Source organism: Passer domesticus, chromosome 14 (genome assembly GCF_036417665.1).
Source record: "Passer domesticus isolate bPasDom1 chromosome 14, bPasDom1.hap1, whole genome shotgun sequence".
NCBI lineage: Eukaryota > Metazoa > Chordata > Aves > Passeriformes > Passeridae > Passer > Passer domesticus.
Window position 1 is genome coordinate 20,530,473 of NC_087487.1, and position 22,307 is coordinate 20,552,779.

At 49.7% G+C, this 22,307-nt stretch overlaps 6 long non-coding RNA genes across 10 annotated transcripts; 5 read left to right on the forward strand and 1 right to left on the reverse strand.

Moving 5' to 3' along the window:
- Positions 1 to 680: 680 nt before the first annotated feature.
- LOC135280716 (uncharacterized) lies at positions 681 to 2,458 on the reverse strand. The gene is made up of 3 exons (XR_010347573.1): positions 1,959 to 2,458; positions 1,288 to 1,356; positions 681 to 757 (listed from the first exon to the last, which is right to left on the reverse strand). It is a non-coding gene; the product is annotated as an uncharacterized LOC135280716 (long non-coding RNA).
- Positions 2,459 to 6,627: 4,169 nt separating this feature from the next.
- Positions 6,628 to 10,530, forward strand: LOC135280724 (uncharacterized). Its single transcript, XR_010347582.1, has 8 exons — positions 6,628 to 6,742; positions 6,874 to 6,981; positions 7,172 to 8,437; positions 8,538 to 8,579; positions 8,676 to 8,844; positions 8,927 to 10,131; positions 10,232 to 10,273; positions 10,361 to 10,530. It is a non-coding gene; the product is annotated as an uncharacterized LOC135280724 (long non-coding RNA).
- An 87-nt stretch (positions 10,531 to 10,617) lies between these two features.
- LOC135280791 (uncharacterized) lies at positions 10,618 to 12,219 on the forward strand. 2 transcript variants are annotated; one of them, XR_010347634.1, is made up of 4 exons: positions 10,618 to 10,690; positions 10,771 to 11,817; positions 11,918 to 11,959; positions 12,047 to 12,219. It is a non-coding gene; the product is annotated as an uncharacterized LOC135280791 (long non-coding RNA). The 2 variants fall into 2 exon arrangements; XR_010347633.1 differs by lacking the exon at positions 10,618 to 10,690 and having other exon boundaries at positions 10,717 to 11,817.
- An 84-nt stretch (positions 12,220 to 12,303) lies between these two features.
- LOC135280780 (uncharacterized) lies at positions 12,304 to 13,870 on the forward strand. 2 transcript variants are annotated; one of them, XR_010347621.1, is made up of 4 exons: positions 12,304 to 12,376; positions 12,457 to 13,503; positions 13,604 to 13,645; positions 13,733 to 13,856. It is a non-coding gene; the product is annotated as an uncharacterized LOC135280780 (long non-coding RNA). The 2 variants fall into 2 exon arrangements; XR_010347620.1 differs by lacking the exon at positions 12,304 to 12,376 and having other exon boundaries at positions 12,403 to 13,503; positions 13,733 to 13,870.
- Positions 13,871 to 13,957: 87 nt separating this feature from the next.
- On the forward strand, positions 13,958 to 15,557 carry LOC135280781 (uncharacterized). 2 transcript variants are annotated; one of them, XR_010347623.1, is made up of 4 exons: positions 13,958 to 14,063; positions 14,144 to 15,190; positions 15,291 to 15,332; positions 15,420 to 15,543. It is a non-coding gene; the product is annotated as an uncharacterized LOC135280781 (long non-coding RNA). The 2 variants fall into 2 exon arrangements; XR_010347622.1 differs by lacking the exon at positions 13,958 to 14,063 and having other exon boundaries at positions 14,090 to 15,190; positions 15,420 to 15,557.
- Positions 15,558 to 15,644: 87 nt separating this feature from the next.
- Positions 15,645 to 18,895, forward strand: LOC135280660 (uncharacterized). 2 transcript variants are annotated; one of them, XR_010347534.1, is made up of 6 exons: positions 15,645 to 15,750; positions 15,831 to 16,877; positions 16,978 to 17,019; positions 17,107 to 18,541; positions 18,659 to 18,686; positions 18,781 to 18,891. It is a non-coding gene; the product is annotated as an uncharacterized LOC135280660 (long non-coding RNA). The 2 variants fall into 2 exon arrangements; XR_010347533.1 differs by lacking the exon at positions 15,645 to 15,750 and having other exon boundaries at positions 15,777 to 16,877; positions 18,781 to 18,895.
- The last annotated feature ends 3,412 nt before the right edge of the window (positions 18,896 to 22,307 follow it).

Below are 22,307 nucleotides of genomic sequence, written 5' to 3' on the forward strand. Positions count from 1 at the left end.
GTCAAATAAAGCTTGTGGGTCAAGAGCTGAAAGAGCTGAAATCACTGGGCCTGGACCTGTCATTGCTGCACGGCTGGGACCGGGATTGTACAGGGGAATGAACAGTAGGATCAGTACACAGACTCTAGCATTCTTGCGCCAAAATGACTCTAGGCCTGTGACATGGATGCAGGGGCTTGGTATTGGGACTGTACGTAGAACAGGATGTGCGGAGGGGAAAATGGGGCTGCAGCAATATGCCTAAATCCCCCGCCGATGCTGGCATAGTGCCTGGGTCTGTGATGGCACTTCTAGAGATGGAGCCGTAAAAACTGTGGGGCTGGGATTGTGGGTGGAAACCTAAAGGACCAAGATGCTGCCCTTTGAAGAGGAAGGAGCGCAGATCTGGAGCTGGAAGAACAGAGCTGCCTGTCAAATAAAGCTTGTGGGTCAAGAGCTTAATGAGCTGAAATCACTGGGCATCAGGCTCTACTTATTGCACGGCTGGGACCGGGACAGCACACGGGAATGAACCATAGGATCAGTACACGGACTCTAGCATTCTTCTGCCAAAATGACTCTAGGCCAGTGACATGGATGCAGGCGCAGGGTATTGGGACTGTTAGTAGAACAGGATGTGTGGAGGGGAAAATGGTGCTGCAGCAATATGCCTGAAACCCCCGCCGATATTGGGATGTTACCTGGGTCTGCGATGGCACTTCCAGGGATGGAGACAAAGTCACTCTGGGGCTGGCAAGTGCATGGCAAGGCTGGGATTCTGAATAAAAAGGGAAACAGAAATGTAGCGCTGAGAACAAGCCTCTGGGCATCCGGTTGAAATGAGGCAGGGGCTGGCACAGTGACTGGGCATTGCTGGGTGGCAGCTGAAATCACACTGGGGCTGGGATATTGATGGTGCGGTGGGCTTACTGCCTCACGGGCAGGAGCTGAAGTGTTGCACAGCTGGGGCCCAGACCAAGATGCAGCCCTTAGAAGCCGCAGAAGAGCAGAGCTGGAGCTGCAAGAACAGAGCTGCCTGTCAAATAAAGCTTGTGGGTCAAGAGCTGAAAGAGCTGAAATCACTGGGCCTGGACCCGTCATTACTGCACGGCTGGGAGCGGGACAGCACTGGGCCATGAACAGTAGGCTTGGCACACAGACTCTAGCATTCTTGCGCCAAAATGACTCTAGGCCTGTGACATGGATGCAGGCGCAGGGTATTGGGACTGTACGTAGAACAGGATGTGCGGAGGGGAAAAGTGGGCTGCAGCAATATGCCTAAAACCCCCGCCCATGTTGGGATCTTACCTGGTTCTGTAGTGGCACTTCCAGGGATGGAGACAAAATCACTGAGGGTTTGGCAGGTGGATGGCAAGCCTAGGATTGTGCATGAAAAAGGAAACAGAAATGCAGAGCTGAGAACAAGGCTGTGGTCATCCAGGTGAAATGGGGCAGGGGCTGGCATAGTGGGTAGGGATTGCTGGGTTTCAGCTGAAATCACACTGGGGCTGGGATATTGATGGTGGGGTGGGCTTACAGCGCCTCGGGCAGGAGCTGAAGTGTTGCAGAGCAGGAGTTATGCCTAAGTTCCTGCCCTTTAAATCTGGAGTAGTTTTCGCCGGCAGAGCTGGAGAAATACGCTGCTGGAGGTGGAAGAACAGATAAGGTATTGAAGTATAGCTTGCGGGTCAAGAGCTAAAATCATTTGGGCTTGGAAAGGGTCCTGTACATTGCTTGTGGTATGTATTCAACTTTTGGGGGTTAAAAAACATAGGATGAAAGTGAGGAATTGCTTCTATATGTACATAGTCTTATCCTAAAGGAGCCATCTCAGGTGTGTCTCGAGACTGGAGTTAAAATTACACCCCTCCCATGTTGCCCTGTCCACCGGGGACCCCTCCACCCCCGGCAGCACTCGGCGAAGGCTGCCTGCAAAACCTCAAACTTTTACTCACACAGGGTTGAGGCCGTGCACTCACTTGCAACCCAGATTCACTTTTTCCGACGGTGGGGGCCTCCTCTTCAGCTTGGATGCTTGCATTCCTTTCTAAGTGGCCTTGAACTTCCTTTGTTCTCTCTGCAGGCCTTTTTGCAAGCACACAAGCTAACAGACTACACAAGTTTAACCAGCAGACTTCAGCTATATCCAAAACTGGTTTCTACCCCAAGTTAAATTTCCAACTCTCTGTCTCACCTGAGCTGTTTGGAATTTTAGCAGGTGAGAGCCCACTCGGGACCAAAGGTCCTGGGCAGGGCACAGGCCCATACACACAAATGCCGGCCCTTTTCCAGGGGAAACAAAACTCACCACGCCAGTCTCCTTACATCAGTTTGCCGAAGGCGTGTGGCGCTCCCAGGTCACTCAGGGTTCTCACTGTCTGCAGATTTGGTCTCGGAGTTATGGGGTGCTTCCTCCCAACCCTTACCTCCTCCCCTCAGCCCGCTACTGCTGTGTCCCCTCCTCCGCCACTAACCCCTACTCTGTTTCCCAGCCCGCCCTGGCTCCATCCTTCACTCCGCCCTTAACCCCTCCCCACCACGCTGTGCTCCCTCCATTACTGCACTCACCGCCCACGTGCCAGTCCCGTCCAGCAGCACGTGGGAACCTGAGCCCTCGGAGGACGGTGCAGCTCCCGCAGCAGGACAGCACCCAAAGAAGACAGGCAGGGACAAGGTCGCTGGGCTGCAGGGTGTCACAAGGGGCTGAGGGGAGGGGGGTGGAGGGTGACACAGAGGATGGGGGCAGCTGAGAGGCAGAAGGGGTCTTTAGGAGCAACTGGGGGGCTCCAGAGTGTCACAGACAAGCTGAGGCTACTCTAGGGAACTTGAGGGTGACAAGAAGGGGCTGAGGGGGAGCAGATGCCTGAGGGTGACAGGTGAACCAGCCCTCATACCACCCCTAACCTCACCCTAGAAACCACCCCTACCCGGGTGGAGAGTGTACGGTGGAATTTAGGGGGCCAAGGGACAGTTTCGGTGGGCTTAGGGTGACACACAGACATTGTGGGCTGAGGGGCAAAGAGGGGAGGGCTTGACAGGGGGAGAGCTGACACTGAGTGTTAGGGGTACAAAGGACAGGACACAGGATACCAGGTAGGGTTAGGGTACAGTTGCAGCAGCCCTTACCCGAACTGTAAGCTCACCCTAAACAGCACCCCTAGCACACCAGTTTTCCCCAACAGCAGCTCAAGGCAGCAACCCTAATGCTGGGACAGTCCCAGAGCTCTCCCAGTGGCCACAGGCAGCGACCCTAATAAAAAGGTAACAATGATCTTTGTGGGCTAGAGAGTGACAGGTAGGAGTTTGGGGCTGAGCAGTTTTTAGGGTTTTTTTTAATATTTTCTTTTCTTCAGAGCTTTAAGAGGATATTTTAGGGGACTTTTGCAGGAGTTTTTTTAGGAATTTTTGGGGAATGTTTAGGATACTTTTAGGGCTTTTTCAGGGCTTTTAAAAGATTGTTAGGGTATTTAAGGGCTTCCTTAGTACTTTTTAGAATTTTTTTGGGAAGGTTGGTTGTTCTTGGGGCTTTTTTAGGACTATTGAGGGTATGTGGAGGACTTTTTTAGGACTAGGGTATTTTTAGGGCATTGGAGGGAATTTTTAGGTTTTTTTAGGGTCTTATTAGGGCATTTTAAAGGTTTTTGGGGTATTTTTAGAGCTCTTTCAGGACCATTTAGGGTATATTTAGGGATTTCTAAAAGTTCTTTGGGGAATTTTAGGGGTTTTTAAGAGTAGGGTATTTTTAATGTATTTTAAGGGTATTTTGAGGCTATTTTTAGGGTTTTGTGGGGGTTTTAGGACACTTTGACAACTAGGGGTCTTTTAGGGAATTTTTAGGGTCTTTTCATGGTACGACACATGGAGGCTGAGGGGTAGCTTGAGGGGCACTATGGGGGCTTGAGGGTGACAGACTGGGAGCCTAGGGAGGAACAGTGAGAGGGGACAGGGGGTGACACACAGAGATGCTGAGGGTGGCAGGGGCAGCTGGAGGGTGACACAGAGAAGCAGGGGGCTGAGGGGCAAATTAGAGGGATTAAGGGTGACACACAGGAGCTGAGGGGCAGCTGAGAGGGGGGCTTGATGGTTACACACAGAGCCTGAGGGCTGGGGGGGCAGAGGGAGGGGTTGAGGGGTAAAGGGAGAAGGCTTGAGGGCTGGACAGTCCAGGGGAGATCAGGGCTACAGGGTACAGCTTAAGAGACAAGTTAGGGTTCAGGTGCTGCACCCCTCAGCCCAGCCCTAGCCTCACCCTAACCAGCCCCTCTAACAACAGCCTTTTCCCCCAACAGCAGCACAACCCAGCAACCCCAACAGCGAGAGGAGAGCGGAACCCTCCCAGTGGGACAAGACAGCAACCCTCACACCAGGACAGGGACAAGCCCTCCAAGGACAAGAAGACCCACTGCAAAAAGGTAGGGACAACAACTGCAGGCTAGAGAGCAAGAGGTAGAGTTTGGAGGCTGAACATGTGTTTTTGAGGTTTTTTCCCCGGACTTTAAAAGATATTTAGGCGATGTTGGAACGTTTTCAAGGACTTCTTTGCGATTTTTTAGGGTATTGTTGGGGCTTTTTTCAAGGTATTGTAGGATTCTTGAGCATATTTTGAAGATTATGGTCAGGGTCAGAGGAAACACCCTCTGAAAAGGCAAAGTTTTAGGACTGCAGTGGAATGCTTTAGAAAGGGGCCAGTGGTGGCACAGCAGGTTGGGTCCCACGCTGCCGGTGCAAAGGCTGTAAGTTTTAGACCCAGCCAAGTTGGTTTGTTTAGGGTTAGATGCTCTCAGCTCTGGTCTGGGAGAAATTCTGCGCAGAAAAACTCACCCCCTGAGTTTCCTGATGCCAGTTTGCAGGAGGTGCTTGGCACTGCCAGGACAGCTCTAGCGCTTGGTGGGGGCAGCTTTGCTCCTGGAGAAATCCTGCACCGGCCTTCTTTGCTGTAAAACCCAACTCACCCCTGCTGCATGCCGATGTCTGTTTGCAGAAGAACTCCAAGGGCAGCAAGAGTTCTTGGTGTTCAGCTGCAGTCTGTGAGAAATTGTTCTGTGCAATTTTGGAGGCAGAATCCCAGATTTGGCCACAGGCACACAGAGAAAAAAGACTATTAATTTCCTTGGAAAGGAAAGTCTGGCACCCCATTGTTTAAGGGGCATACAAAGGGATTTGTAGGGGAGGGAACGCCCCACAGGACCTTTCTTCACCTCAGCCCCCACTCCAAGGTCCAGCAGCCCCCCGTGTGAGTAGCCGCTTTCAGAGTGCTACCCGGGCACACCCGCACAGGGAGCTGCTCTTCCCGAGGGGCTAACGGGGGTATCCAAGCCTCCCTCCAGGAGCTATGATTGGAGCATTCAGCAGGGACCAGGGAGCAGCCGGACCCACCCAGGCACAGAGCATCGCTTTGAGAAAATGCCAAAGGAAGAACTCTCTTGCCAAGGGGCAGCAGCTGAGCAGGGCAGGCAGCATGTGGGGTTCCAGGAGAGAGCTTTTGAATTTCCCCTTTTACTGTGTCAGTCCCTCCCCAGAGCCCCCAGGCCCTCCAGAGTAGTCCCAGAAAAGAGGGGGATTAGTAAGAAAAAAGGGGTTTAAAGTGAGAGAAAAAAGCTTCCTTTTCCAATATTTTCTCTGTGCAAATTGTGAGGGAATCTGCTTCCCTTGCAATTTTAATGGTCTCAGTTGAAAGCATCCCTGCCTTGCCTGTGGTGTTAGGGGTGTTAATTGACAGGGAGTCCCCATTTTCTGTTATTTTCCAGTTTAAATGGAAGGGGGAAACCTTAATGTTTTTTTATGGGTTTAAATTAAGGATAATGCCTCCTTTTTGTTATCCTAAGGCTTAAATTGAGGAGGAAGTCCAGTTGCCCCTCCTTCTTAAGGGTTTGGATTGAGGGAAAAATCCCTCTTTTTTATCTCTGGAGAGTTTTAAAGTGAGGGAAACCCTGCTTTTCCCAAATTTTTAGGGGATTAAAATAAAGGGAAGAAGCCATTTATTTACCATTTTATCAGTTTCAGTGAAGGCAGCTGCCCCATTTCATTCTTTTAAGGGGTTCACTTGAAGGAAGCTCTGCCTTTTTCAGCATTTTAAGGGTTTAATACTACATTTCAGGCTACCTTTTCTGTGCCCTAGGACCAAATATCCCAGAGAAGGGTGAGCCTGGCATGTACTTAACCCTTACACTGCCTAGGAGAGTTTTTTTTTAATTTATATTTTATTTATAATGTAGACCTCATAAAGGTCCTAAGGAGACTTAGAATATTCATATCATTCCTCTCCACCCACCTTAGCCACACACGAAGTACTACTTAGCAGACACTAAAGAAATAATTTTGTAAGGTAACAGCAAATTACCCAGTGTATCTAGCTATACTGCCTAAATACAAAGTTTTATTTCTTACCCGTTTTCTGCCCTTTTGCTCTAAGTAGCTGCAGCAAAAAGGAAAGTGTTGTCATTTCCCTGAAGAATTTTCTCCTATAACAAGCCCTTTAGCCCCCTTGAATTCAAGTCAGAGGAGCCAAACAGCTGCAGCTACTCTGAGGGCTTTTATACCCGGTGGGATTTGCCCCCTCCTTTTTCCTGGGTGCCATGGGAATGAGAGGCGGGCACCATCAGGGGTATATTAACCCCAGCCTTTGCAGAGGGGCTTCATTCCCTCTCTGGGATCTGCTGGGATAAGAGCTTTGCTCTCATTTTGGTGAAGAGGCTCTTTCAGCTTATCTCAGCTTGTTTTCAGCAGGTGCTTTTGGGCATGTGGAGCAACAGAGGCTTTGAAGGTACTGTGAAGAATGCAGTACTGAACACAGGGAGTATTTAGGTTTGTGATACTGGATTGTATGTTTAGGGATGGTAAGGTGCTTTTGTAATTTCTGGTTTTCTTTTTAGTTTTTTTTTTTTTTTTCCTTAGGAGGAGCACAACTTCCATCATGTCACAAAAGGCATCTGCATTGTGTCAAACATGATGTTTGAGACTGAGGCTTCAGATGAGATGAGGATTGTGACTAGGAGAGGGAAGGTGAGCAGGTATCAGGTTAGGAGTTATTGTGGGGGGTTTTGAAGGCAGCAGGGTAAGAAACAGTGTCTATTTGAGGGCCCCCCCAAGGCTTTTCACAATTGTAGCAGAAGCATTCGCATGGCTTACAGCACACAAGCTCATCCACTGTAGTCACAGAAATGCCATGTAACTTTGCCTCTCTCTGATCCAGGTGCTACTCATAATAACAGCCACAGCCTTGGACTCAGGATGAAGCTGGAGACTCAAGGACCCTGGCATGCTCAGGAGAAGGCAAGTAGCTGACTTGCTGGGATTTGGCCCACATAACACAAAACTCATACATTGTTTTTTGTTTACTTTATTGCAGCTGACTGAGAGGTTAACAGGTGACCATGGCAGACCTGCTCTGAGGCAGACTCATTTCAGGTCCAACATGGATTCACATCACCAGTCATCCAAAAGATAAGTCGGGGGCCACGGCCTGGAGATGGGAGGATAGGAGAGTAGTGGGTTGGGAATTCCTGGGACAGATTTAAAAATTAGCAGAGGGTAAAGGGATGTCCTGTAAGTGGCCACTTAAGACAGCATAAGGGAGACACTCTACCTCTGAATGCAGCTGTAGGGTGCGCAGTGCAGAACAGTCCCGGTCTATGTTGTGTTGTCCGGTGTACTGTTACCTACTGTGTGTTTGGGGCTTCTTGGATCAGATATTTCTGCCTTTTCCTGTCAAGACCCTTACCACAAGCATCAGCCATCATCTCTAGGTTCTCGAAGGCTCGCACTTCTCGGCAGGATGCCGATATCATTCGTTCTTTTACCGGGGGGCTTGACTGCGTCTCCGAGTCACATCTCAGAAGCATCGAGTCAGATGTCTCTTGAGGCCTTGTGCCTGGCTGTATCACCATCCATCCTTTCCAGCCATGAGCTGTAATATCCAGGGGTTTATAAGATTGTGTGATACGGAGAACATTTTAAACATAGCATTGTCTCACAGCCATCTTGATCATCATGACCAACAGTTCTTAGAACAGGTCACTCTGTTCTAGTCTTTTCTTGTGCTCGTTGGAGGAGCCTCCTCCATCCACTGTCACCTTAGCATCAGTCATCTCTTTTGGCGTTCTCTTGGTCCTTGCCATTATAAATCTTGCCAGGAAATTTTTTCTCATCCTTGCCTCACACGGTGTGGAGCATAATGTGTTGTATTTAGTGTCCCTATTGTTTGTCATGTCCTGTGTCACGGGTGTCTGCACATATTTTTGCCGGAGCTGCTCTGCCCTGCTGCAGAGTCTGGTGCGACAGGACAAGTCTCAGGGACTCGAAATTTGTAGTGTGGGCTGTAGTTGGACTCTAGTTGGATATTCATAGGTTGACCCAAGATGTCTGGAGCTGTGAAGTGGTCCTGCAGCCCTTTGACATTTTTCCTAACTTTCTTTCAGATGCAGATGGATAAAATCTATGGCAGAGCGCCCCATCCCAGGTGAGTGGGTTGCCCTGAGCAGGTCAGTCCCTGTTTGTCTCTGCAGGGGGAGTATAAATGGTGACTCTGTTACAGCACTGTTCTTTGTTTTTATTTTTAGGAAGTAAAGCCACATATCAGAAGTCAAGGCGCGGTGGTCAAGGTGAGCAGTGACCAGTGGACTGTAGCTGTTGTTATTGCTCCGATCTGAATCTCTGGTGCAACTGTAAGCATGCATTCTGGTTTGTGTGTGCTTTAGGCAATCCATTTGGAGTATGCATGACTCCCCATCACACACTGGCCGATGGACTGTGATCATTGCTCTTGTGAGCCCTGTGGAAGTATTACAGGACTTGGTGATGAAGCCTCTGCCTTTCCTATTTAAAGGTGTCACCCGGGTAGCCTTTGGCCGCGGCTGAGGAGTTGCAGTGAGTTGGGGAATAGGGAGGAGGAGCGAGGGTCCACTCTGGTGTCACCAATGCCACATCACCTTCTCTCCTCTTAACTTAGGTGGACCCTGCGATGACGGCGTCAGCCTCCGAGCGCAGCTGAAGCGTGCAGCATTCATAAGGGACCCAGGCATTGCTAGGGGAATGGTGAGTAGCAGAATTGTTGGGTTTTGGCCGATGTGCTGCCACGATAGAGCATTGATGCTCTGTTTTCTCGAATGCAGCTGACTAAGAGGCAACGGCCCGGTGACAGCAGGAACTTCCCAGATGGCGAGGGGAGGTCTTTTGCACCTGACACGGAGTGGCATCTGCAGATAAGTCGATGGCTGTGACCCATAGAGGGGATGATAGTGGGGTGCTGGGTTGGGACTCACAGGGAGGGATTTTTGAGTCTGCTTTGGAGTTAGGGATGTCCAAGAATTGGCCCCTTAGGCCACAGAAAAGCCAAGTGTCACTTTTGATCCCAGTGCTGAGGTGTGCAGGGCAGAGCAGTCCTGGAGTGTATCTTGTCAGTTGTCTATTGTGCGTTCTGTGTGTTTGGCTTTCTCATGTCTTTTACCTTAGCCCTTTGAGGGGCCTATCAGAAACCCTGGCATCATTCTTAGCATCTGCGATCTCTGCATTTCTTGGCCTGGCACCAATGCCACAGGACTTTTGGCTCAGGAGCTCAGACAGGCATCAGAATTGCACCTCTCTTTAGGAGCATCCAGTCAGATGTCTTTGCAGGTCTTGTTCTGAGCTGTATGTACCTTGCAAGGATCCATTATTGCAGATTAGGACTTGTAAGAATGCGAGGATAGGTAGAGGATTCTGACTATAGAATTCACAGGCATCCATCTTTGCAGTTCTTAAAACAAATCATTCAGTTAGCATCTTCTTCCTACCAGGGCTCTCTGAGCCCCATCGGCTCACCATCGGTCTCACCTCAGTCCTCTCATTTTGCATTCTCTCAATCCTTCCAGTCATTCTTCTTGCCAAGAGATTCCTGTCCCTGTTGTGTCCCCCATGTTTGTCCTGTCCTGTGTCACGGTTGTCTGCACGTATTTGTGCCGGAGCTGCTCTGCCCTGCTGCAGAGTCTGGTGTAATAGGACAATTCCTGGGGGCTTGAAATTTGTAGTGTGGGGTGTAGTTTGACTCTAGATATTATTCCTAGGTTGACCCAAGATGTCTGGAGGTGTGAAGTGGTCCTGCAGCCCTTTGACCTTTGTCCTAGCTTTCTTTCAGATGCAGATGGATAAAATCCATGGCAGAGCAGCCCATCGCAGGTGCGTGGGTTGCCCTGAGCAGATCAGTCCCTGTTTGTCTCTGCAGGGGGAGTGTAAATGGTGACTCTGTTACAACATTGTTCTTTTTTTTTTATTTTAGGAAGTAAAGCCATATAGCAACAGTCAAGTTGAAGTGGTCAAGGTGAGTAGTGGATAGAAGCTGTTGTTATTGCTCAGATCTCAAGTTGTGGTGCAACTCTAAGCCTCTGTTCTTGTTTGTGTGCCTTAGGCAATCTACTCAGGTTATGCCGAGCCCCTGTCACCAACCGGCCGATGGACCAGGTTTGCTGCTCTCATGAGCCCTGTGGAGGTATTGCAGGACCCTGTGATGAAGCCTTGAAATTTTCTATTTAAAGGTTGCTTCTGGGTAGCCCTCAGGAATGGGCAACGAGCCGTGGTGAGTTGGGGGGTATCGAGGAGGAGCTGGGGTCCGCTCAGTTCTCAGCTATGCTGCATCACCTCATCTCCTCTTTACCCAGGCGTACCCTGTGACGACGGCGTCGGTCTCAGAGCACGGCCGAAGCGTGCGGCCCGAGGACCCGGTCATTCTTAGGAGGCGGTGAGTAGCAGACTTGTTGGGTTTTGGTCGATATGCTGCTAAGATGATGCACTGATGTCTGGTTTCCTTTATCTTGACAGACTAGGAGACAGCAGCCCGGTGACAGCAGGAACCTCCCAGACAGCCTGGTGGCCTTGCTTTGCACCTGATGTGGATTCTCATTCCTGGAGAGCCAAGAGATAAGTTGAGGGCTGTGACTTACAGAGGGGATGGAAGGGGGCTGCTGTGTCAGGACTCATTAGGTGGTATTTTTGAGTCAGCTTTGGAGCTGAGGATATCCAGGAAATGTTGTCTTGAGCCCACACAAAAGCAAAGTGTCGCTTTTGATCCCAGTGCTGAGGTGCGCAGGGCAGAGCAGTCCCGGCGTGTGTTGTGTCATGTGGCTATTGTGCATTATGTGTTGTTTAATGTCTTTTCCCTTAGCCCTTTGAGGGGCCTAACAGAAACCCTGGCATCATTCTTAGCATCTGCGATCTCTGCATTTCTTGGCCTGGCACCAATGCCACAGGACTTTTGACTCAGGAGCTCAGACAGGCATCAGAATTGCACCTCTCTTTAGGAGCATCCAGTCAGATGTCTTTGCAGGTCTTGTTCTGAGCTGTATGTACCTTGCAAGGATCCATTATGGCAGATTAGGGCTTGTAAGAATGCAAGGATTGGTGGAGGATGCTGACGGTAGGATTCTCAGACATCCATCTTTGTAGTTCTTGGAATAAACCATTGTCTTAGCAGGATATTCCTCCAGGGTTCTGGGAGCCTCATCAGCTCGCCATCAGTCTCATCTCGGTCATCTAATCTTGCATTCTCTCAGTCCTTGCAGTCATTCTTCTTGCCAAGAGATTCCTGTCCCTGTTGTGTCCCCCTTGTTTGTCATGTCGTGTCCTGTGTCACGGGTGTCTGCACGTATTTGTGCCGGAGCTGCTCTGCCCTGCTGCATAGCCTGGTGTAATAGGACAAATCCTGGGGGGCTTGAAATTTGTTGTGTGCTGTAGTTGGACTCTAGATGATATTCCTAGGCTGACCCAGATGTCTGGAGCTGTGAAGTGGTCCTGCAGCCCTTTGACATTTTTCCTAACTTTCTTTCAGATGCAGATGGATAAAATCCATGGCAGAGCACCCCATCCCAGGTGAGTGGGTTGCCCTGAGCAGGTCAGTCCCTGTTTGTCTCTGCAGGGGGAGTGTAGATGGTGACTCTGTTACAGCATTGTTCTTTTTTTTTTATTTTAGGAAGTAAAGTGATAGAGCAACAGTCAAGTTGAAGTGGTCAAGGTGAGTAGTGGATAGAAGCAGTTGTTATTGCTCAGGTCTCAAGTTGTGGTGCGGCTCTAAGCCTCTGTTCTTGTCTGTGTGCCTTAGGCAATCTACTCAGGTTATGCCAAGCCCCTGTCATCAACCGGCCGATTGACCAGGTTTGCTGCTCTCATGAGCCCTGTGGAGGTATTGCAGGACCCTGTGATGAAGCCTTGAAATTTTCTATTTAAAGGTTGCTTCTGGGTAGCCCTCAGGAATGGGCAACGAGCCGTGGTGAGTTGGGGGGTATCGAGGAGGAGCTGGGGTCCGCTCAGTTCTCAGCTATGCTGCATCACCTCATCTCCTCTTTACCCAGGCGTACCCTGTGACGACGGCGTCGGTCTCAGAGCACGGCCGAAGCGTGCGGCCCGAGGACCCGGTCATTCTTAGGAGGCGGTGAGTAGCAGACTTGTTGGGTTTTGGTCGATATGCTGCTAAGATGATGCACTGATGTCTGGTTTCCTTTATCTTGACAGACTAGGAGACAGCAGCCCGGTGACAGCAGGAACCTCCCAGACAGCCTGGTGGCCTTGCTTTGCACCTGATGTGGATTCTCATTCCTGGAGAGCCAAGAGATAAGTTGAGGGCTGTGACTTACAGAGGGGATGGAAGGGGGCTGCTGTGTCAGGACTCATTAGGTGGTATTTTTGAGTCAGCTTTGGAGCTGAGGATATCCAGGAAATGTTGTCTTGAGCCCACACAAAAGCAAAGTGTCGCTTTTGATCCCAGTGCTGAGGTGCGCAGGGCAGAGCAGTCCCGGCGTGTGTTGTGTCATGTGGCTATTGTGCATTATGTGTTGTTTAATGTCTTTTCCCTTAGCCCTTTGAGGGGCCTAACAGAAACCCTGGCATCATTCTTAGCATCTGCGATCTCTGCATTTCTTGGCCTGGCACCAATGCCACAGGACTTTTGACTCAGGAGCTCAGACAGGCATCAGAATTGCACCTCTCTTTAGGAGCATCCAGTCAGATGTCTTTGCAGGTCTTGTTCTGAGCTGTATGTACCTTGCAAGGATCCATTATGGCAGATTAGGGCTTGTAAGAATGCAAGGATAGGTGGAGGATGCTGACCGTAGGATTCTCAGACATCCATCTTTGTAGTTCTTGGAATAAACCATTGTCTTAGCAGGATATTCCTCCAGGGTTCTGGGAGCCTCATCAGCTCGCCATCAGTCTCATCTCGGTCATCTAATCTTGCATTCTCTCAGTCCTTGCAGTCATTCTTCTTGCCAAGAGATTCCTGTCCCTGTTGTGTCCCCCTTGTTTGTCATGTCGTGTCCTGTGTCACGGGTGTCTGCACGTATTTGTGCCGGAGCTGCTCTGCCCTGCTGCATAGCCTGGTGTAATAGGACAAATCCTGGGGGGCTTGAAATTTGTTGTGTGCTGTAGTTGGACTCTAGATGATATTCCTAGGCTGACCCAGATGTCTGGAGCTGTGAAGTGGTCCTGCAGCCCTTTGACATTTTTCCTAACTTTCTTTCAGATGCAGATGGATAAAATCCATGGCAGAGCACCCCATCCCAGGTGAGTGGGTTGCCCTGAGCAGGTCAGTCCCTGTTTGTCTCTGCAGGGGGAGTGTAGATGGTGACTCTGTTACAGCATTGTTCTTTTTTTTTTATTTTAGGAAGTAAAGTGATAGAGCAACAGTCAAGTTGAAGTGGTCAAGGTGAGTAGTGGATAGAAGCAGTTGTTATTGCTCAGGTCTCAAGTTGTGGTGCGGCTCTAAGCCTCTGTTCTTGTCTGTGTGCCTTAGGCAATCTACTCAGGTTATGCCAAGCCCCTGTCATCAACCAGCCGATTGACCAGGTTTGCTGGTCTCATGAGCCCTGTGGAGGTATTGCAGGACCCTGTGATGAAGCCTTGAAATTTTCTATTTAAAGGTTGCTTCTGGGTAGCCCTCAGGAATGGCCAAGGAGTCGTGGTGAGTCGGGGAGGTATCGAGGAGAAGCCGGGGTCCACTCAATTCTCAGCTGTGCTACATCACCTCGTCTCCTCTTTACCCAGGCGTACCCTGTGACGACGGCGTCGGTCTCAGAGCACGGCCGAAGCGTGCGGCCCGAGGACCCGGTCATTCTTAGGAGGCGGTGAGTAGCAGACTTGTTGGGTTTTGGTCGATATGCTGCTAAGATGATGCACTGATGTCTGGTTTCCTTTATCTTGACAGACTAGGAGACAGCAGCCCGGTGACAGCAGGAACCTCCCAGACAGCCTGGTGGCCTTGCTTTGCACCTGATGTGGATTCTCATTCCTGGAGAGCCAAGAGATAAGTTGAGGGCTGTGACTTACAGAGGGGATGGAAGGGGGCTGCTGTGTCAGGACTCATTAGGTGGTATTTTTGAGTCAGCTTTGGAGCTGAGGATATCCAGGAAATGTTGTCTTGAGCCCACACAAAAGCAAAGTGTCGCTTTTGATCCCAGTGCTGAGGTGCGCAGGGCAGAGCAGTCCCGGCGTGTGTTGTGTCATGTGGCTATTGTGCATTATGTGTTGTTTAATGTCTTTTCCCTTAGCCCTTTGAGGGGCCTAACAGAAACCCTGGCATCATTCTTAGCATCTGCGATCTCTGCATTTCTTGGCCTGGCACCAATGCCACAGGACTTTTGACTCAGGAGCTCAGACAGGCATCAGAATTGCACCTCTCTTTAGGAGCATCCAGTCAGATGTCTTTGCAGGTCTTGTTCTGAGCTGTATGTACCTTGCAAGGATCCATTATGGCAGATTAGGGCTTGTAAGAATGCAAGGATAGGTGGAGGATGCTGACCGTAGGATTCTCAGACATCCATCTTTGTAGTTCTTGGAATAAACCATTGTCTTAGCAGGATATTCCTCCAGGGTTCTGGGAGCCTCATCAGCTCGCCATCAGTCTCATCTCGGTCATCTAATCTTGCATTCTCTCAGTCCTTGCAGTCATTCTTCTTGCCAAGAGATTCCTGTCCCTGTTGTGTCCCCCTTGTTTGTCATGTCGTGTCCTGTGTCACGGGTGTCTGCACGTATTTGTGCCGGAGCTGCTCTGCCCTGCTGCATAGCCTGGTGTAATAGGACAAATCCTGGGGGGCTTGAAATTTGTTGTGTGCTGTAGTTGGACTCTAGATGATATTCCTAGGCTGACCCAGATGTCTGGAGCTGTGAAGTGGTCCTGCAGCCCTTTGACATTTTTCCTAACTTTCTTTCAGATGCAGATGGATAAAATCCATGGCAGAGCACCCCATCCCAGGTGAGTGGGTTGCCCTGAGCAGGTCAGTCCCTGTTTGTCTCTGCAGGGGGAGTGTAGATGGTGACTCTGTTACAGCATTGTTCTTTTTTTTTTATTTTAGGAAGTAAAGTGATAGAGCAACAGTCAAGTTGAAGTGGTCAAGGTGAGTAGTGGATAGAAGCAGTTGTTATTGCTCAGGTCTCAAGTTGTGGTGCGGCTCTAAGCCTCTGTTCTTGTCTGTGTGCCTTAGGCAATCTACTCAGGTTATGCCAAGCCCCTGTCATCAACCAGCCGATTGACCAGGTTTGCTGGTCTCATGAGCCCTGTGGAGGTATTGCAGGACCCTGTGATGAAGCCTTGAAATTTTCTATTTAAAGGTTGCTTCTGGGTAGCCCTCAGGAATGGCCAAGGAGTCGTGGTGAGTCGGGGAGGTATCGAGGAGAAGCCGGGGTCCACTCAATTCTCAGCTGTGCTACATCACCTCGTCTCCTCTTTACCCAGGCGTACCCTGTGACGACGGCGTCGGTCTCAGAGCACGGCCGAAGCGTGCGGCCCGAGGACCCGGTCATTCTTAGGAGGCGGTGAGTAGCAGACTTGTTGGGTTTTGGTCGATATGCTGCTAAGATGATGCACTGATGTCTGGTTTCCTTTATCTTGACAGACTAGGAGACAGCAGCCCGGTGACAGCAGGAACCTCCCAGACAGCCTGGTGGCCTTGCTTTGCACCTGATGTGGATTCTCATTCCTGGAGAGCCAAGAGATAAGTTGAGGGCTGTGACTTACAGAGGGGATGGAAGGGGGCTGCTGTGTCAGGACTCATTAGGTGGTATTTTTGAGTCAGCTTTGGAGCTGAGGATATCCAGGAAATGTTGTCTTGAGCCCACACAAAAGCAAAGTGTCGCTTTTGATCCCAGTGCTGAGGTGCGCAGGGCAGAGCAGTCCCGGCGTGTGTTGTGTCATGTGGCTATTGTGCATTATGTGTTGTTTAATGTCTTTTCCCTTAGCCCTTTGAGGGGCCTAACAGAAACCCTGGCATCATTCTTAGCATCTGCGATCTCTGCATTTCTTGGCCTGGCACCAATGCCACAGGACTTTTGACTCAGGAGCTCAGACAGGCATCAGAATTGCACCTCTCTTTAGGAGCATCCAGTCAGATGTCTTTGCAGGTCTTGTTCTGAGCTGTATGTACCTTGCAAGGATCCATTATGGCAGATTAGGGCTTGTAAGAATGCAAGGATAGGTGGAGGATGCTGACCGTAGGATTCTCAGACATCCATCTTTGTAGTTCTTGGAATAAACCATTGTCTTAGCAGGATATTCCTCCAGGGTTCTGGGAGCCTCATCAGCTCGCCATCAGTCTCATCTCGGTCATCTAATCTTGCATTCTCTCAGTCCTTGCAGTCATTCTTCTTGCCAAGAGATTCCTGTCCCTGTTGTGTCCCCCTTGTTTGTCATGTCGTGTCCTGTGTCACGGGTGTCTGCACGTATTTGTGCCGGAGCTGCTCTGCCCTGCTGCATAGCCTGGTGTAATAGGACAAATCCTGGGGGGCTTGAAATTTGTTGTGTGCTGTAGTTGGACTCTAGATGATATTCCTAGGCTGACCCAGATGTCTGGAGCTGTGAAGTGGTCCTGCAGCCCTTTGACATTTTTCCTAACTTTCTTTCAGATGCAGATGGATAAAATCCATGGCAGAGCACCCCATCCCAGGTGAGTGGGTTGCCCTGAGCAGGTCAGTCCCTGTTTGTCTCTGCAGGGGGAGTGTAGATGGTGACTCTGTTACAGCATTGTTCTTTTTTTTTTATTTTAGGAAGTAAAGTGATAGAGCAACAGTCAAGTTGAAGTGGTCAAGGTGAGTAGTGGATAGAAGCAGTTGTTATTGCTCAGGTCTCAAGTTGTGGTGCGGCTCTAAGCCTCTGTTCTTGTCTGTGTGCCTTAGGCAATCTACTCAGGTTATGCCAAGCCCCTGTCATCAACCAGCCGATTGACCAGGTTTGCTGGTCTCATGAGCCCTGTGGAGGTATTGCAGGACCCTGTGATGAAGCCTTGAAATTTTCTATTTAAAGGTTGCTTCTGGGTAGCCCTCAGGAATGGGCAACGAGCCGTGGTGAGTTGGGGGGTATCGAGGAGGAGCTGGGGTCCGCTCAGTTCTCAGCTATGCTACATCACCTCATCTCCTCTTTACCCAGGCGTACCCTGTGACGACGGCGTCGGTCTCAGAGCACGGCCGAAGCGTGCGGCCCGAGGACCCGGTCGTTCTTAGGAGGCGTTGAGTAGCAGAATTTTCAGGTTTTGGTCGATATGCTGCTAAGATGATGCACTGATGTCTGGTTTCCTTTATCTTGACAGACTAGGAGACAGCAGCCCGGTGACAGCAGGAACCTCCCAGACAGCCTGGTGGCCTTGCTTTGCACCTGATGTGGATTCTCATTCCTGGAGAGCCAAGAGATAAGTTGAGGGCTGTGACTTACAGAGGGGATGGAAGGGGGCTGCTGTGTCAGGACTCACCAGGTGGGATTTTTGAGTCAGCTTTGGAGATGAGGATATCCAGGAAATGTTGTCTTAAGGCCACACAAAAACAAAGTGTCACTTTTAATCCCAGTGCTGAGGTGCGCAGGGCAGAGCAGTCCCGGTGTGTGTTGTGTCACGTGGCTATTGTGCATTATGTGTTGTTTGGCTATCTCATGTCTTTTACCTTAGCCCTTTGAGGGGCCTATCAGAAACCCTGGCATCATTCTTGGTCTGGCACCAATGCCATAGGACTTTTGACTCGGGAGCTTGGACCGGCATTGGAATTGCACCTCTCTTTAGGAGCATCCAGTCAGATGTCTTTGCAGGTCTTGTTCTGAGCTGTACATACTGCTGTGCATTGCAAGGATCCCTTATGGCAGATTAGGACTTGTAAGAATGTGAGGATAGGTAGAGGATTCTGACCATAGGATTCACAGGCATCCATCTTTGCAGTTCTTAGAAGGAACCATTCTCTTAGCAGATACTTCCTCCACAGTTCTCTGAGCCTCATCGGCTCTCACCTCAGTCATCTAATGTTGCGTTCTCTCGGTCCTTGCAGTCATTCTTCTTGTCAAGAGATTTCTGTCCCTGTTGTGTCCCCATTGTTTGTCCTGTTCCGTGTCACGGGTGTCTGCACACGTTTGTGCCCGGGCTGCTCTGCCCTGCTGCGTAGCCTGGTGTAATAGGACAAGTCCTGGGAACTTGAAATTTGTAATGTGGGGTTTAGTTGGATTCTAGACCGTATTGGTAGACGGACACAGGATGTCTGGAGCTGTGAAGTTATCCTGCAGCCCTTTGACATTTGTCCTGACTTTCTTTCAGATGCAGATGGATAAAATCCATGGCAGAGCACCCTATCCCAGGTGAGTGGGTTGCCCCGAGCAGGTCAGTCACCGTGTCGTAGGCCTGTGTGTTTGTCTCTGCAGGGGGAGTATAAATGGTGACTGTGTTACAGCACTGTTCTTTGTTTTTATTTTTAGGAAGTAAAGCCGGATATCAGCAGTCAAGGTGAGCGGTGACTAGCGGACAGAAGCTGGTTTTATTGCTGAGATCTCAATTTCTGGTGCAACTCTAAGCCTTCACTCTTGTTTGTGTGCTTTAGGCAATCCATTCAGAGTATGCCAAGCCCCCATCCGCAACCGGCTGATGGACCGGGTGTGCTGCTCTTGTGAGCCCTGTGGAGGTATTGCTGGACTCTGTGATGAAGCCCTGAACCTTTCTGTTTAAAGGTGCCATCGGGCTGGCCTTTGGCAGCCACCGAGGAGTTGCGGTGAGTCGGGGAATAGGGAGGAGAAGCGAGGGTCCGCTCAGGTTTCAGCAATGCAACATCTCCCCGTCTCCCCTTAACCCAGGCGCACCCTGCGACGACGGCATCGGCCTCCAAGCATTGCTGAAGCTTACGGCCTGATGAGACGGTGAGTAGCGGAAGAGTTGGGTTTTGGGCAATGTGCTGGTAAGACCATACACTGATGTTTTGTTTTCTTTAATGTAGCTATGAGACAGCAGCCCTTTGACAGCAGGAACTTCCCAGATGACGAGGTGGCCTTCTTTTGCACCTGATGCAGATTGGCATCCCCAGATGTCTGAGAGATAAGTCGAGGGCTACAACGCCCCAAGGGGGTGGAAGTGGGGTGCTGGGTTGGGACTCGCCAGGAGGGGTTTTTGCATCAGCTTTGCGGATGAGGCTATCCAAGAAGTGTCCCCTTAGGCCACATAAAGGGAAAGTGTCACTTTTGATCCCAGTGCTGAGGTGCACAGGGCAGAGCGGTCCCGGAGTGTATTGTGTCACTTGTCTAACGTGCCTTATGTGTTGTTTATATGTCTCATGTTGCACATCTTTTACTTTAGCCCTTTGAGGGGCCTATCAGAAACCCTGGCATCATTTTTGGCATCTGTGCTCTCTGCATTTCCTGGTCTGGCACCAATGCCACAGGACTTTTGACTCAGGAGCTCGGACAGGCATCAGAATTGCACCTCTCTATCAAAGACATCTGACTGGATGCTTCTAAGGTCTTGTTCTGAGCTGTATGGGCAGCTGTGCATCGCAAGGATCCATTGTTGTGGATTAGGGCTTGTAAGAATGTGAGGATAGGTAGAGGATTCTGACCATAGGATTCACAGGCATCCATCTTTGCAGTTCTTAGAAGGAACCATTCTCTTAGCAGATACTTCCTCCACAGTTCTCTGAGCCTCATCGGCTCACCATCAGTCTCACCTCAGTCATCTAATGTTGCATTCTCTCGGTCCTTGCAGTCATTCTTCTTATCAAGAGATTTCTGTCCCTGTTGTGTCCCCCTTGTTTGTCCTGTCCCGTGTCACGGGTGTCTGCACACGTTTGTGCCGGAGCTGCTCTGCCCTGCTGCGTAGCCTGGTGTAATAGGACACATCCTGGGGGCTTGAAATGTGTAATGTGGGGTTTAGTTGGACTCTAGATGGTATTCCTAGGTTGACCCTAGGAAGTTGTCTGGAGCTGTGAAGTTATTCTGCTGCCCTTTGACATTTGTCCTGACTCTCTTTCAGATGCAGACGGATGAAATCCATGGCAGAACTCCCTATCCCAGGTGAGTGGGTTCGAGCAGATCAGTCCCTGTTTGTCTCTGCAGGGGGAGTGTAAATGGTGACTCTGTTACAGCATTGTTCTTTTTGTTTATTTTAGGAAGTAAAGCCGTCTGGCAGCAGTCAAGGCAAAGTGGTCAAGGTGAGCAGTGACCAGTGGACAGAAGCACTTGCTATTGCTGGAGTCTCAATTTCTGGTGCAACTCTAAGCATCCACTGTTTTTTTTTTTTTTTCAGGCGGTCCACTTTCAATCCATGCCGGCTGAGGATGCCCAATGCCAGGTGGGTTCAAGCTTATGGTGTACTTGTGGCTTATTTGTCAGGTTAGGGAGGTTAGGCAAAGAAACAAAGAAAAAGCATGCTTTTTTGCTTTGTTTCTTTGCCAGTTCCATCACTGCCCTCGGTGTGCCAAGGAACAGACGTGAGGGGGTGAGTCTGTTTAGGCAGGGTGACTCATAGGCGAGTGTTATGCAGCAGCATGCTAAGCGTGTACCTTTTCTTTTTGCAGGTACCTTCCAGGCAGACTCTGGAGTCAAATCAAGATTTGAGGTGAGCTGGGGCAGTGGTGTGGAGGAGTCCCGGGGATTACTGTTTTTGAGGGCAATAGTCACATTTTCTGTTTTGTCTTAGGTACCGTGAGGAGCTTCGTAGCCAAAGTTTGGAGAGAGCACCACCGAAGCACACAAGACAGTCTCAACTTCCATGTCCCACCGGGGATGGATTTTGTCGGCTCATCTTCCAAAAGCTAAGTGTTGGGGCCCATAGTTGGGAGAAGGGGAAAAACCTTTACTATCACAGGAGGCCATGTGTCGTTAGCTTAGCAGAGCAATCCGTAGCGGAACAGGTCCCTCGGAAATAAAGGGAGAGGGTTTCTCCTCGGCCTCACCGGAGCCTTTGCCGGGCAGGGCAGTTCCGACCCGTCTCCGCGTTCTCGCGAACTTTGCGTCGTCAGCCTCCTTCGACCCTCGACGTCGTCACGGATCTTTCTCCCGAGGAACTCGCCTTCATGTCCAGAGCTGTAGCCACCATCACCTGGCCGTCTTTGCTTCCTTCTCTACACCCACCGAGCCTCTCGAGCATCCTCTTAACTGCTTTGGCACTAACTTCTTTTAAGGAGTTGCATTTCATCGTCACACGCTATTGCTATAGGACTCACTTTCCTTTGGCATCTTTGGCCTCTGGCTCATCTTGCGCTAGGAATCTTGAGTCCATAAGGTGAAACTGCTAGGCAGTTTCCACTTGTGTCTGTGTTATGTCACCTGTGTCCGTTATGTTGTCTACGTTACGATGTCTGCGTTATGTAGTCTGTGTCCATAGTCTTCCGTGTTGTAGGCCTTTGTTACATCTCGACACCCTATCGGCATCATTCCGTGCCGTATCGGCCATATTTTACTCGCGTTCCTTCCCGGACATTGCTTATTCTGCCATCTCTCTTTTGAGACACAAAGAAGTACACAAGATGTTCTCATCAATCTTCCGTCTGAGCTGTGGTAGTGCCTTTTTCTTCCTGTGCTATTCTCTTGGGCTTCTATAGCGAGTGTCTTACACCCTCCTCACGTGACTGCCATAGTTCTGTAGGTTCCATCTTCTCAAAGGGTACGGTGCTCAAGAATTAATCTTCCAGAGAGTTATCCGAAGTCCTGGTTTACATTCTATGTGCTTATGTTGTATGTACCTGTGTTGGCTTATATTGTATGTAATTATATTGTATGAATCTTTGTTAGCTTGTATTGTATGTGCTTATATTGTGTCTAATTATGTTGGCTTATATTGTATGTACTTGTACGGTATGTAATTATGTTGGCTTATATTGTATGTACTTGTACGGTATGTAATTATGTTGGCTTATATTGTATGTACTTGTACGGTATGTAATTATGTTGGCTTATATTGTATGTACTTGTACGGTATGTAATTATGTTGGCTTATATTGTATGTACTTGTATGGTATGTAATTATGTTGGCTTATATTGTGCGTGCTTATATTGCGCCACTTACAGTCGGAGCTGCCCCGCCCTGGCATGTAGTCACAGTTAGGTAGAACAGTTATAGAAACTTTACCATTCATCTATC